Here is a 13,286-nt window from a genome sequence, read left to right as displayed (position 1 = left end):
TAAAATTGACCAACTTGTATCTGTTTGTTTGATATGACTTTTATTATCAGAATTAAAAGTCATAGGAAATATCAAATTCTTACGATTTGAAAAAGTTTTACCGAACCTTACACACACACACACACACATATATATATATATATATATATATATATATATATATATATATATATATATATATATATATATATATATATATTCTAGGTTAAAAATATGCAAAAGTAAAAATCATCGAATTTAAACAGGTTATTGATAGTACTCAATAAAAAGAGTAAGATATCATTTTATTCAATTTAGGTAAACAAAACAAAATTACCATTGGTCACGACAATAAATCTGTTGTTTCAGTCTAAAAAGATCTCATGAGGCGACCGAAGTAATCAGTTAAAAGTAAATCATTAACTATATCTGGAGTTTCATTTATGTATATAAAGAAAAAAAAAATAAACAAATCTTACCATGTGGAAACTTAGCTTAGATCTGCACTCTATTTCTCTCTCGTTATCTCAAATTTCATTTAGACCATTTTAGTTTGAAAATTTAAAGAATGAACAGAATAATCAATATTTATAAATTTCTCGAAATCTATTACATGAAAAACTCTTGGTCAGGGGGGATGATTTGAATTCTATTATTTTCAGTTTCTTTAATATAGAGAACAAATAAAGAAACTTTCACTTATATAAATTTCTGCAGATATTTGTCGAATAATTTTACAGAACTCTTTTGGGATAACCTGTATGCATTCACCAATACTTTCGAACATTTAGAACTATCTGTCCAACATTAAGACACTGATTATAGTCTGTTAAAAAAAATAATAAAAATAAACAGAACATTACTTGTTTTGATAAAAAAGCATTTCCTTCTCATAACCCAGTATACTAATAAAGTACAATGAAATCAACTTAAAAATTAACAATGTAATCAATCCTCTTCCCCTCTTCTCTAGTTTTTTTTTAATAACTAATGAGGCTAGCTGCCCAAGTGAAGAAACCTCATAATATAAAAGAGCATTCAAAATATGGTGTATGATACACCCGCATAAAATGTTAATTCAAGTAAATAGATTTTTTGTCAAATAGAATATGAACATATTTTAATTGAAAAAAACTGAAGTGAAAATAACCTATGTTAAGGATTGGGAATTAGAGGGAAAAAATTCTAATATTTAAAAAATTATTTTTAAAAAAATGTAATATTTGACAAAACATTATTTTACAATTATTTTAAAATTACTTTTGGAAAATTATTTCTTAATTTTTTTTATTATTATTTGATGAAAAAATATTTAACAAAAACTCCAGAAGCATAGAGTTTAAATAATAAACATTTGTTTGGCAACATGTATTATAGATATTAACTTTCAACTAAATAAAGCCTGGAATTTATAAAGTTGAATAGAATATTGTTTCAAATGCAATAACCATACATTTAACACATATGTGCAAATAAACATAATCAACTGTATTAAGTCAATTAAAAATGCCAGAGAAAAATTCGGCCAGTGTATTACTTAGAAAGTAATCACTAAAATCAACAGCACTGTATAATCGTGGCAATGCATTATTGATGCACATAGAAAAATCTTTGCTGAGAAATTTATAAAATAAATGGATCGATCATAGTCAAGGGCAACTCAAAGGCTTTCTTTTCATTGGCTATTACATCAAGATGTAGGAAATGGAGACACTCTTTTTTCCTTGGATTGCTCTACTTACTCTTGATCCTTTACCTTATAATGTTGAGTGTTTACAAGGAGGCATCAAATACTGTTCTTTTAAGTCTTTGATATAACTTAACCAGGAATTGAACATTGATCTTTCAGCCCATTAGCGAATACTCTAACTATTATGAAAAATAGGCAAGCTTTCTAAATTTACTGATTTGCATGTCCAGGCATGCAAAGACAACCATAATCAACATTATTAATTTGATGGACATCTTGGATGGAAAAAAAACCCAAAAGGTCTTCTTGATTCAAAGGAAAACAAATTGACAACAGGTATTATTATTTCCATGCCAGGAATTGAACCTGAAGTTTTCATCTCTGAATTAACCCTTTATTTTGAAGAAATTGTTTTGCCTCCAACTCTTCACCTATTATGACTTTGTGATAGGGTATTTCTATCCCCTTACCAACACACAAAAACAACATCTCTTCGATCCACAAAGAATATATTTTGAACATTGTTTTTATACAAAAGAAAAATTGACTAACAAACGGACTAAAAGCCACAAATCTTGAATGGGCTTACAACAGAACTCAACTAAAACTGAGTGGCAGGTTAGTTACCAAACTGACTGGCTAAACAGGTAAAATATACCCAGCTTATATCAAACTAGAATTAGTCAGTAAATTGATTAGTTTGCATAACCAATTTAACTCGCTCATTCCAGATGTCTGTCTATAATCTCTTACTTGGGATAGACACCGTCTCCTTTCTTTTCGCAGACATGACATACAATTATACAATGCTTCGATTGGCATAGACAGCCATTATTATTGGAGGAATGGACAGTGAGCAATTCATTATTTGCTCTGCTATAATTTATGCATTAGTAAAGAAAAATGTATGAAACATAACTATGTGTAAATTAGCAACTTGAAGTCAATGAAATGTACACTATGGGTATTGTGCTTCATCATAAAATGACTCCAAAATGAGTTGATATGCCATCAAACTAACTTCTTATTCCACCTGCAATTACTTCTACCTCCTCCATTGAGAATATTAGGTCAATTCTTATGTTATAAGTATATAGTTTTTCTTTGTGTTTTCAAAAGTTGGACAGAGGTAAATAGGAATCTGACCCATAGTTTGAACATTCTTAAGATACCCATCACTGAATGGCAGTTATGAAGGACATTGATGTTGTATCAGTTCCACTACACATTTAGAACACCATAAACACAAAACGTTACTTTAATTTCAAACAAATTATGGGCCACTCAAATAAAGGGTTAATACTTAAAGAAAAGTTATAAAATAGTGTTTGATATGGAAACTGAGTTTTTATATCTGATCACAATATGCAAAGAAAAAATAGCCAACATTTTGAATTTTGAAAGTTATTTTTTCTTTAAAATTTTTTTTGCATCATTGGCAAAAGTAATTTTAAACCGAAGATGTAAAATCGCATTTTATTAAAAATCAGAGATTTTTACTTTTAGGGGAAGTTTTTGTTCTGGAAGAGAATGATGCAGATAGTTTTTCCTCAGGAGAAAAAGAAAATCAAGTCTTTATTATTTTTTTTGTTTTTAATTGTATTAACTAAATACTGTATTCAAAGACATTAAGTATTAATAATAAAACAAAATTGAATAAGTTAATAATATCGAATAATAATTTATTAATGTTTAATAATAATAGAAAAATTTAATTCATCAGAATTTGTTTTTCTCTCTTTTTTTTTTTTTTTACTTATTTGAATAATTTAACAAACTTTAATAGTTGTACTTAAATTCCATAGATTTTTTGTTCTTATTTACGCTGGACAAATTTATGATTCTGATTTAAAATTAAAAGATAAAACATCTGTTTTAAAAATACTTAAATTTATTTTACTTAAAAATGCCTCTTAAATCTGTTTTAGAAACGAAAATCAACCTTAATTATTACTTATATTTTAAAATTTCAATGCACTAACATTTTATTGTTTTGTTCAGTTTAGAAAATTGAGAATTACATTTCTTGTGTACAAGCATAACTAAAAACAAAGAAATGTTTATATATTAAAAAAATGTAAATTAATAACACAATACAAATATTTATTAAGCTTATAACAATATGTCTGCTGTAAATGCTAATGCCAGTAAAAAGATTTAAATAACTATTTTGAAAAAGTTGGAATTTTTTTTTTCTTAATTTTTAAAGTTCATAAAATTCACAAATGCTTTAAAATAATTCAAGTGTCAGATAATCAGGCAACAAGCATCTTGGACAGTTTTCTTTTCTCTTTTGAATGGTGAATGGCGCTTAACATGGTAACTTCCCAAAATTATTTTCCTCTTAATACTTAAAATTACAATGCGTGAATAAGTATTTTGTAGAATTAAACCAAACTTACCTCTAATTCTCAAAATGTATAAAGGGTAGCTCTAAAAGTATGTTGAAGTTTGCTTTAAAAAAAATTAGTATTTTTACTTTTATTGCATTCTACATGCCAAGGGCTCTTTATGTCAGATTTGGTTAATAATGTTTGAGTCTGTGTTTTTTTTTTTATCAATGAGTAATTTCTTTAATTATTTCAAAATATGAATTGACAAATTTTAAAACTGAGAAAAAAATGAAGAAGTTAAATCATATTAGTCAATAATTCAAGAATAATAAATAAATAAAGAAAATGGCTATGATGGATAAAAAATTTACAAAAATGTTAAATTTTCTACACCTAAAAAAATAATGTAAACATTTACTTTGTTGCCGGCCAATTCAAAATAATCTTTTTTTAACTGCCAAGTTTGAACATTTTTGTGGATACATCTGAAACATCAGAAAGTTTCATTGGATATCCTGCTAGCTTGGCAGGCTAAGAGCAGGCTTGACATATTCCTTTGAATAACGGTGACAGTATGCTCAAAGAGCTAGGTCAACTATAGTAATAGTAGTAATATCATTTTCATCCCTCCCCATCACACATTCAGCATTTCAAAGTTTCTTCATGACAAATTTGTGTTATTTTTTCCCCTCCAATAGTTTTATAGCCTATTAGTTGTTGTTGTCTTTATTTTTAGTAGTATTAGCTGAATAACATTTTAACATGTGACACATTCAGCATCTCTGGGATGTTTTATACCAAATATGGTCCAATTTTGCGAAGTAGTTTTAGAAGCTATGTGACCAACAGGTTGACAACAAAAATGCTCTAATATAATATGTATCAAGAAAATATTATAAAGTTAAAGCTCTAAATATGTTCTAAAGGTTGACACATTCATCAAAACGGGGGAATATTTTAATATGCAGAAATTGGATGTGGAAAATTTCTTTATATGGTGGAATAATGTTCAAGCAAAATTTTGGAAGAGATTTTTCTTTTTAATTAAAAAAAAAAAAAAAACCTTAAAGCTGGAATTCTGGAATCAAATTTAATTTGTGTTTTTTCTATTCTTCATAATAAAAAAAAGTTAAAATAAAAAAAAAATGTTTTTATCTTGTGGAGTTTTTTTTTGTTTTTTTTTTTGGTAAATAATTGTGGTTTTGGCAGTAAATTAGAAAAGTCTTAAAATTATTCCTTTTTGTATATATATAACTGTGGTGTAAATATATAGACATATAAAAAGAAAATTCTGAACAATCGTATGGCAGTATTTAAAAAATATATTTATAGACATGAAAAAATTGTCAGTTAAATCCGAAAAAGAAACAGACAAAGTCAAAAGATTCTTATTACTATGGCGGTTATTGAAGAAGGAAGAAAACATCTGCAAAACTTAAAATCAACTATAACTATGTATATATGAGGAAAAAATCAGTTTTTAATCAATAAGTTCCAAAACATATTACTTATACTAGCTATAAACGTTTCAGAAATGTTACTTACCTAGTTATGTTTGAAAACAATAAGATAATGCCAAAAGTTAATTATACTCAAGGCAAATCATCGATCGGTTTGAAAATTAGGTAAATCAGGGCAGTTATAAATAAGTTATATTACCTTTGCTTGCAGAAAATAGAGCTTATTGCAGCTTGATTGTGACTTGTCGATGAATATTGGGAAGGAATAATTATGAAATTATTCAAAATAATTTTTACTGAATATATATATATATATATATATATATATATATATAATATATAAAATGATTTTTTTTACTATTATATTTCAAAGCCAGACCTCACTTTGAAAAAGTCTCTGTATTAATAAAGACGAAATATCAATCAAACATATATAAGTAAAATATGTATCATATTTAGATATAAATATACATATTAGCTCCTTTTGCGGTTGTCATTCTTGGAAGTATGTGTGTTGAGAAAATGATATTCTGAAATATGATGACTATAGAATGGAATGTGTAGCATGAGAAATCTTGAATCTTATAATTACAGAAAGTAGTATAATGAAATCCTTAAAATAAATTATAGACTAGTAATTAGGGAGCTACACTGTTACGTCTATAAATATAGTAACTCAGTTTATAATTGCGGTGCAATAGTTTGTGATCAGATAGTGTGAGAATTAAAGTGTGTGTGTGTGTGTGTCTTTATAAAAAAGCAATGTTTAGTCCCCTTGCTTTCCTTTTTTATTCATTATAACTCCTAAATAAGGAAAAATTCTCCAATATTTAGGCGATTAAATGAATATAACTTTTTGCAAAATAAAAAGTTTATTTCAAATAGTAGCAAACATAGGGATGCAAATGTTTTTCTCTTTTTTCTGCATATTTTAGAATATGAGATCAATTAAAAAAGATGTTATTAGTTGTTCTGTTTTTCCTGATAAAAGTAATATTATTTGTATTGTTAGATCTGTAAAGGAAAAATGTCTAATGTATTTTATTTTCAAGTATGAATACATAAAAAAAAAAATGAATGGAAAATTTCAACGTTAGTTTTTCTTCCTTCCTTCATGTTCATTGAAAAATAGCTGTGTTTCCTTTTCAATATTTTTTCCCCAACCTTTTTCCCTATTTCAACAATATATCTATTTTTAGTTGGTCCTAAAATTATATGGTTACTTCATCTTTATATAATCTATTATAAAAAAAATAGGGGAATGCCAAACTAATTTACCGATCAAACCCAACTTGTAAAAGGTGGCAATCAACAACAAAATGACCAATGTCCTGAAGGCAAAAGTATTATAATCTTATATATAAAAATTATTGGAAGGATTTTAACTTTTAGCCATTTTAATTAGTTAACATTTAGAAACAAAAAACTAAACTACTGTCCCTAACAAATCCTTGTAACAAACAAGAAAAACAATGTTTAGCTAATTTAAAATAAAAATAAAAAAGGAAGGCTTTTTAAATGGAAGACTAACCTTCAAATCAAATCCTCTTCCCAATATTTCTTTAAAAAAAAAAATGAGAAAAATTAAAGAGCTTCCTCAAACTTACTTTGAAAAATTAGCAAATAAAATTCCTGTTCTACTTGCTTAAAAATAAATAGCAATCTCTTTCATGCACAAATAACAGAAGAAAAAAAACATACAAAAATGGTTTCCTCTGGATAATTAACTCTCTCTCGTCTAAAAGTGGGGTAAAAAAAAAAAAAAAGAGGGAATTGGAACCAGCTCACCTTGAAACATTTCCAGATTATCTGGGATCAAGACGGTGCCTTCCTCTCCTGGTTATCTACGAGGTTAGCCCCCATTTCTACTGCATGATCATGTGTGATGTTTTATGAGATTTTATAACTCTTATATTTCCATTAATTGTTATCTTTTATTTAAAAAAGTTTGCTTCAACAACTTATCTCTCCATATGATACACAAACCCTCACCATCATAAAATCAAGCACAGATTTGTTCCGAGATCTCTCCATTTCTTGGACATGTTTCTTATCAATAAAAATGCTATCTCAGATTTAAGAGGAATGGCTGATGAATGTGCAGACAGAGCCTCTTATAGATATGTGTGGACGCGTCTAAAATGCTGTTTCAGATTTATGCTTGACAGACTGATGAAACTGGTATTTCAATGTGTAACAAACTCACAGACTCACAAAACTGCTATTTCAAAGTGTAATGGATCTACAAAAATATTATTTTAACATTAAGCTTGATAACTGAATTTCGAACATTAGCTTGAAAATACAATTTCATACTAAACCCTCACATCCTGACAAAAATATATTTTCAAACCTAAACGTGACAAACTGATCATTTAGAGATACTTAGACACATCTAAAATAAGATGTCAGTTATATTGAAGATTTCCGTTTTAAGATAGTTGCTATTGAAAGAACATTATCTTAACTAAATCAGTTTTTTTTTAATAACAATTTGGTTCAATTAATAATTTAATGACCAAACACTATCGTAATAATTATTACGATTAAATGTTGTAAAACAAAACTAATTTATTGAAGATAATGTTATTTCAATAGCAGCTATCTTGAAGCTAAAATTTTAATATAACCAATGTGTATATTTAATTTGCCTATTTAGAAATAAAAATGTTATTTCAAACTGGAACATAAATAGAAATAATGCAAATTCTATTTTAAGCTTAAGCATAATTGATGTAATGAAAACGCTACTCCAAACTTGAATATAACTGATGATTGAAAATTCTATTTCAAACATTATATGTTACTTTTGTAATATTAACCAAACAAAAATTCCCATTTGAATTGAAACAAAGAAATTAAGTAATGAATGACTGTGCTGTTGATTTATCATGAGATTAATAAATTGATAACGAAATCTGTGCAGAGGTGACATTTTGTTTTGTAGAGATTTGCCATGGTTACTTTTATTTTATGAAGGAATTATTTAATTACATTTTGTGTGTGTGACTTTGTTTCTTTAATATTTTCAGAAAGTATTTTAATTCATGTTTTTTTATTGGTTTAAATAAAAGAAATACTTTTTAATCTATTTTTGTAAAATATATCTAGTTGCTATATCTAGAATCAATGTGATATTAACAGTTCATATGAGCTTCCTTTTACTACATTACTTTAATATGTGTTACATTAAAAACTTTACTAATTACCTCCCCTATATAATAACCCTTTACTATGTTTGAGACTATCTACTTGAGGCCATATTATCAATATACTGGAGAACTAATTGAACAAAACTGTCTATAGACACAAGCTTAACTTGTTTCATTTCAGTTGTTAGCTACATACTACCACTACAATGATAATGCCATTCTCATACTGCATGTAGAGAAAGACCTGGATGTGAGTTTATTTCCCTTAGTTCAAGGGAAACTACACTGCCTAAACATGATTTACATACTTTACACTCCCTTCACCCATAGTTGAGAATTTCTTGCCTGTTGATATGATGCAGTCTTTTAAATGCTTTAGTTTGTTTTTAGTTCTTTCACTATATCTAATGGTTTCTTGGTAAACATAGTGCTATGCTACAACTTAACACTGACCACTCTAATATGTTTTTTTAGGGGTATTCGAGGTTGCTGAGAACGAATCTGATAATCAAACTCGGTGCAAATTTACCGTTTGCATAGTATTAACCCCTGGATCCAGGGACTATTTTCTGCCATTTTACAGCTTCCGTTTACACTACGCACGTGCACGCGGTAGCATAAACAACGGCTGTTAACTGTGCCTTTGCATAGCAAAATGCCTTCTCACATGGCATACGAATCTTCCACAGACAATTTAATGGACCGAGTTCATTTTTACAATTCCTGGATAACCCTGATAAAGTGTTTCTATGGGTTTTTTAAGCACTTGCTTTTTCCCCGGTTTAGTCAAATTTCACATTTTTCCAGCTTGTTCAAAATTTCCTCCAGAGTTTCTAAGTGTTTTTTCCTGGTTTTGCCTGTAAGTAAAATGTCATTAGTTCTAACAATTACATTTCCAATGCCCTGCAAAATGTTTTCCATAGTTCTTTCAAATATTCCCAGGACTGATTTCAACCCATAGCATAACCTGTTGTACATGAAAAGGCGTTTATGAGTATTGATGGTCGTTAATTTCTTTGATTTTTCATCCAGCAATAATTGCTGGTAAGCTTGGCTTAAATCTAACTTCGTATAGGATTCACTTTCTCCCAATGTTGCATACAGATCTTCCATTTTCAGTATCAGATAATTATCCAATTTAGCGATTGGATTGATTGTCACTATACAGTCACAATAAATATGCACAGACTAATCCGATTTTAAAATGAGTACTATTTCAGAAAATTCAACTGGTGAAATTGTTCCTTTTTGCAATCTCCCTAATTCATCTTCTATTTTCTTTTTGCGCATATAGGGTACTGATTTTGGTTTGAAATACCTCTGAGTCTACATACAAAGTAGCATAGGTTCCTTTCATTTGATCTAACTTCCCATCGAATACAGCCTCATAATTTGCTAATATTTCTTTCAGTTTGTCTTGGTCTGCCTCTTGCATTATCTGCACTGTGAAAATCTCCTTTTATAGCAACTTCACGTGTTGCAACCAGTTTTTGCCAAGGAGTGTTGGTGAATCCCCATCCACCACAATTACCAGTAATTCCAACTGACAACTGTCCAACTGCACTGGAACTTTCGTTTGTCCAATCACATGAATGCAATTTCCCATATAAGACTTGAGATGTGCTTTTGTGGGCTCCAGCAATTTTTGTTTTTGTTTATTTTTTTCCACGTTTTCAGTCCCATTATTATTATAGATGCTCCTGTATCTATCTCCATCAATATCCTCTTGTCACAAATGTTCATATCTACATAATAGGGGTCTACTTTCCCCAATGGTTATCTGATTCTATTTATTATATATACTTCCTCCCACTTCTATTTGGTCACTGAATTCTTTTTCTTTTTAACAATATCAGCAGGTTTCTTTTTCATGTTTAATTTAAAACATTTATCCACTATGTGTCCTTGTCTCTTACAGTAGTGACATGTGGCATATCTAAAAAACCACACTCTTGCTTTGTGTGTTGTTTCACAAAAAGAACACTCTTCTTCTGACCCAGTTTTATTTTATGGTCTGCTCACGTGGTAGTACAAAAATTTTGTTTACTTCTGTTTTTTTTTTGTTTTTTTTTTATGTCTTGTAACTGTTTGGAAGCAGATTCCATGTTGACCGCTATATTAAAGGTGATTATGTCTCTCTCTACAAGTAATCAATGTTGTCATTGAATACTCCTACTATGAGTTTGTCCCATGGCATTTCATCTAAAAACATTTCAAAATAACAATCTTCGCACATGCTTCTTAACTCTGCTGCATAGTCTGTGACTTAGCCAATAGCCGGTTTCTTATACAAAATTTTGTTCTCTGAATGATCACCAACAGCTTCAGCCAGATGAAGTTTTTTATCCATCTGACAAGTTCATCTTTCGGCTTTTCTGAAGCTAATAAACTTGATATTTGTTTGTACGTCTTGCTCCCACAAACTGATAAAAGAATAGCCTGCCTCTTCTTCACGTGAGTCGTATCCCTCTTGAACATCATTTGTTATGAAAAATTGTTCCAGATATTGGTCCTATTGTTCACTTGAACTCTCAAACAATTCCAACCGATCAAAGGTAGCCATAATTTCTTCTTTGTTTGAATCCTTATGACCAATTTGTAATGAACAAACAAGGAGAAGGTAATTTATAAACTTGCTTTATTTGAGTTGTTAACTACATACTACTACTACACACACTGTTTGTGGAGAAAGACTCACATGTAGTTAGTTTCCCTTAGTTCAAGGTAAACTACTCTATCTAAACGTGTTTTATATACTTTACAACAACCATATTTTCAATCATGTGAGATTAAATTGCTCATTTGATCATAGCAAAATTGTAATCTTCTTGAAATAGACTGGTCAGTAACAAGGTAATAATGGAACATTTGTTAGAAAAGTTGATATTATAGACTTGCTCTTTTTGCTACTGTGCCATGAGATACCAACACAAGTATTTCTACGTTTCATTGCATTTGTGTTTATATATACATACATGTGTTTGCACACACACACACACACACACACACACACACACACACACACACACACACACACACACACACACACACACACAATGTTTGGAGGGGAAGACTGCATGCATGCATAGAGTGTTGCAGTAAGATCTGACACTTGACAAAGAAAAAAAAATAAGCAATAAGAACAAAAGTTGTATATGCAGAGATTCACTAGTTTATTTACCAACAGTTATATACTACATTATTTTTCAATGTAACTATTGCTGGTGAAGACAACTATGTCTTTGTCCACAGTGGCAAACACATCCACAATGGCAGCCTTCAGAGAGTCAACAGTGTTAAAGAACATGGTTGAGTTTGACCAGTGGTGAGGAACATTGTTCAGCAGCAACACCTAAGTTGTCTTGACCTTGTGTGCAAGAGCAGAATCATGCTAGAAGACGTAGAGATCTCTGGCAGCAATCTTATTCATTCAGGTCTTCAGCACTTTTTCAGATTTTGGATACCTTTTTTTTAAGTGTCTGATTTTGCTGAAATATCCTGTATATGTGTGTGCTTGCACACACACACACACATATATTAATAGGATAGCATGTGTGTTATTTATTTTGTGTGTCACGCTTACATCCAAGTGATTGTCGTTTAATTTTTATCGACTTCCATTTCTTGTAATGAATAATTTTACCAAGAATTCATGTTTTGGTTTCACTTTTGATTATAGTATATATGCTGAACATATACAGAATGCCAACATCAATATATTACATATGAAGGAGTCCCCTGTGGAATTTCCACAAGTCTTGCTAGCATATATATATATATATATATATATATATATATATATACACACACATGTATTTATGTACATGTTAGCCTGTATGTATATGAATGTGTTATTGATGTATATATCTGAGTATGTATGTAAATCCAAAGTAAATTTATGCAGCAAGCCTTCATAGAAATAAGTTTTACTAAATAACACTGACAAGGTACTGTAAAACTCTACATATTTGGAAACAAAAATTCAATGAATGTCGTGCTTTGCATTGCTCATATTTTTTGTAGCTTTTAAAGGAGGCACATGGAAAATTGTTCTGTTTCATATCGAAACATGAATGAACAACAATGCTTTAGTTTTAAATTTAATTCAGTTTAGAAATTATGTTTTAATTTGTAGTTTAACGGCTTAAAAAGTTTATTTTGAAGGGTTCTGATGCAAACACATGACACAAACATATAAGATACAAACACAATTTTATTGTAAATAATATTGTAAATTTGGAAGTAATTTTAAAACCTTTAAATTGTTGATTAGAGTCGTTTCTGGTATTCTGATCCATTTTGAAATGCTTTCAACCAAAAGAAAACCTGAATTTTCACATGTGCCTCTGTTATATCAAAGAACCTGCCTCTAAGTTTTGAGACAAATCGTGCATCTGTTTTAGATTTATTTTTTCCATTTTTTTTTTTTTTTATTAACCATCTGTAGTTATCTCTTTTCACTTCTATTTTTCTTAACATTTAATAATTATTTGATATTTTTCTATGCTGTTTTCTGTTACCTTTTCTTTGTTATGTCAGATGCAGGAATTACCTCTCTTGTTTATTTCAGTTGAACATGTTTTGCTGTTTGACGATTTAATAAGCAATATCATTTGTGCTTCCATCTGCACTTATATATGCATGCATTTGCACATGTATTGTGTGTCTAAAA

The 13,286-nt window shown here is 29.2% G+C and overlaps 1 protein-coding gene across 6 annotated transcripts in view; it reads left to right on the top strand.

Moving 5' to 3' along the window:
- Positions 1 to 13,286, top strand: part of LOC145242393 (uncharacterized) — a 717,261-nt gene that overhangs the window by 629,297 nt on the left and 74,678 nt on the right. The gene's annotated exons all lie outside the window — the stretch shown is intronic.

The sequence above is a fragment of the Euprymna scolopes genome, chromosome 21 (genome assembly GCF_053919585.1).
Source record: "Euprymna scolopes isolate OS-2025 chromosome 21, ASM5391958v1, whole genome shotgun sequence".
NCBI lineage: Eukaryota > Metazoa > Mollusca > Cephalopoda > Sepiida > Sepiolidae > Euprymna > Euprymna scolopes.
Note: the sequence above shows the minus strand (reverse complement) of the source record. Positions and strands in the feature narration are given on the sequence as shown.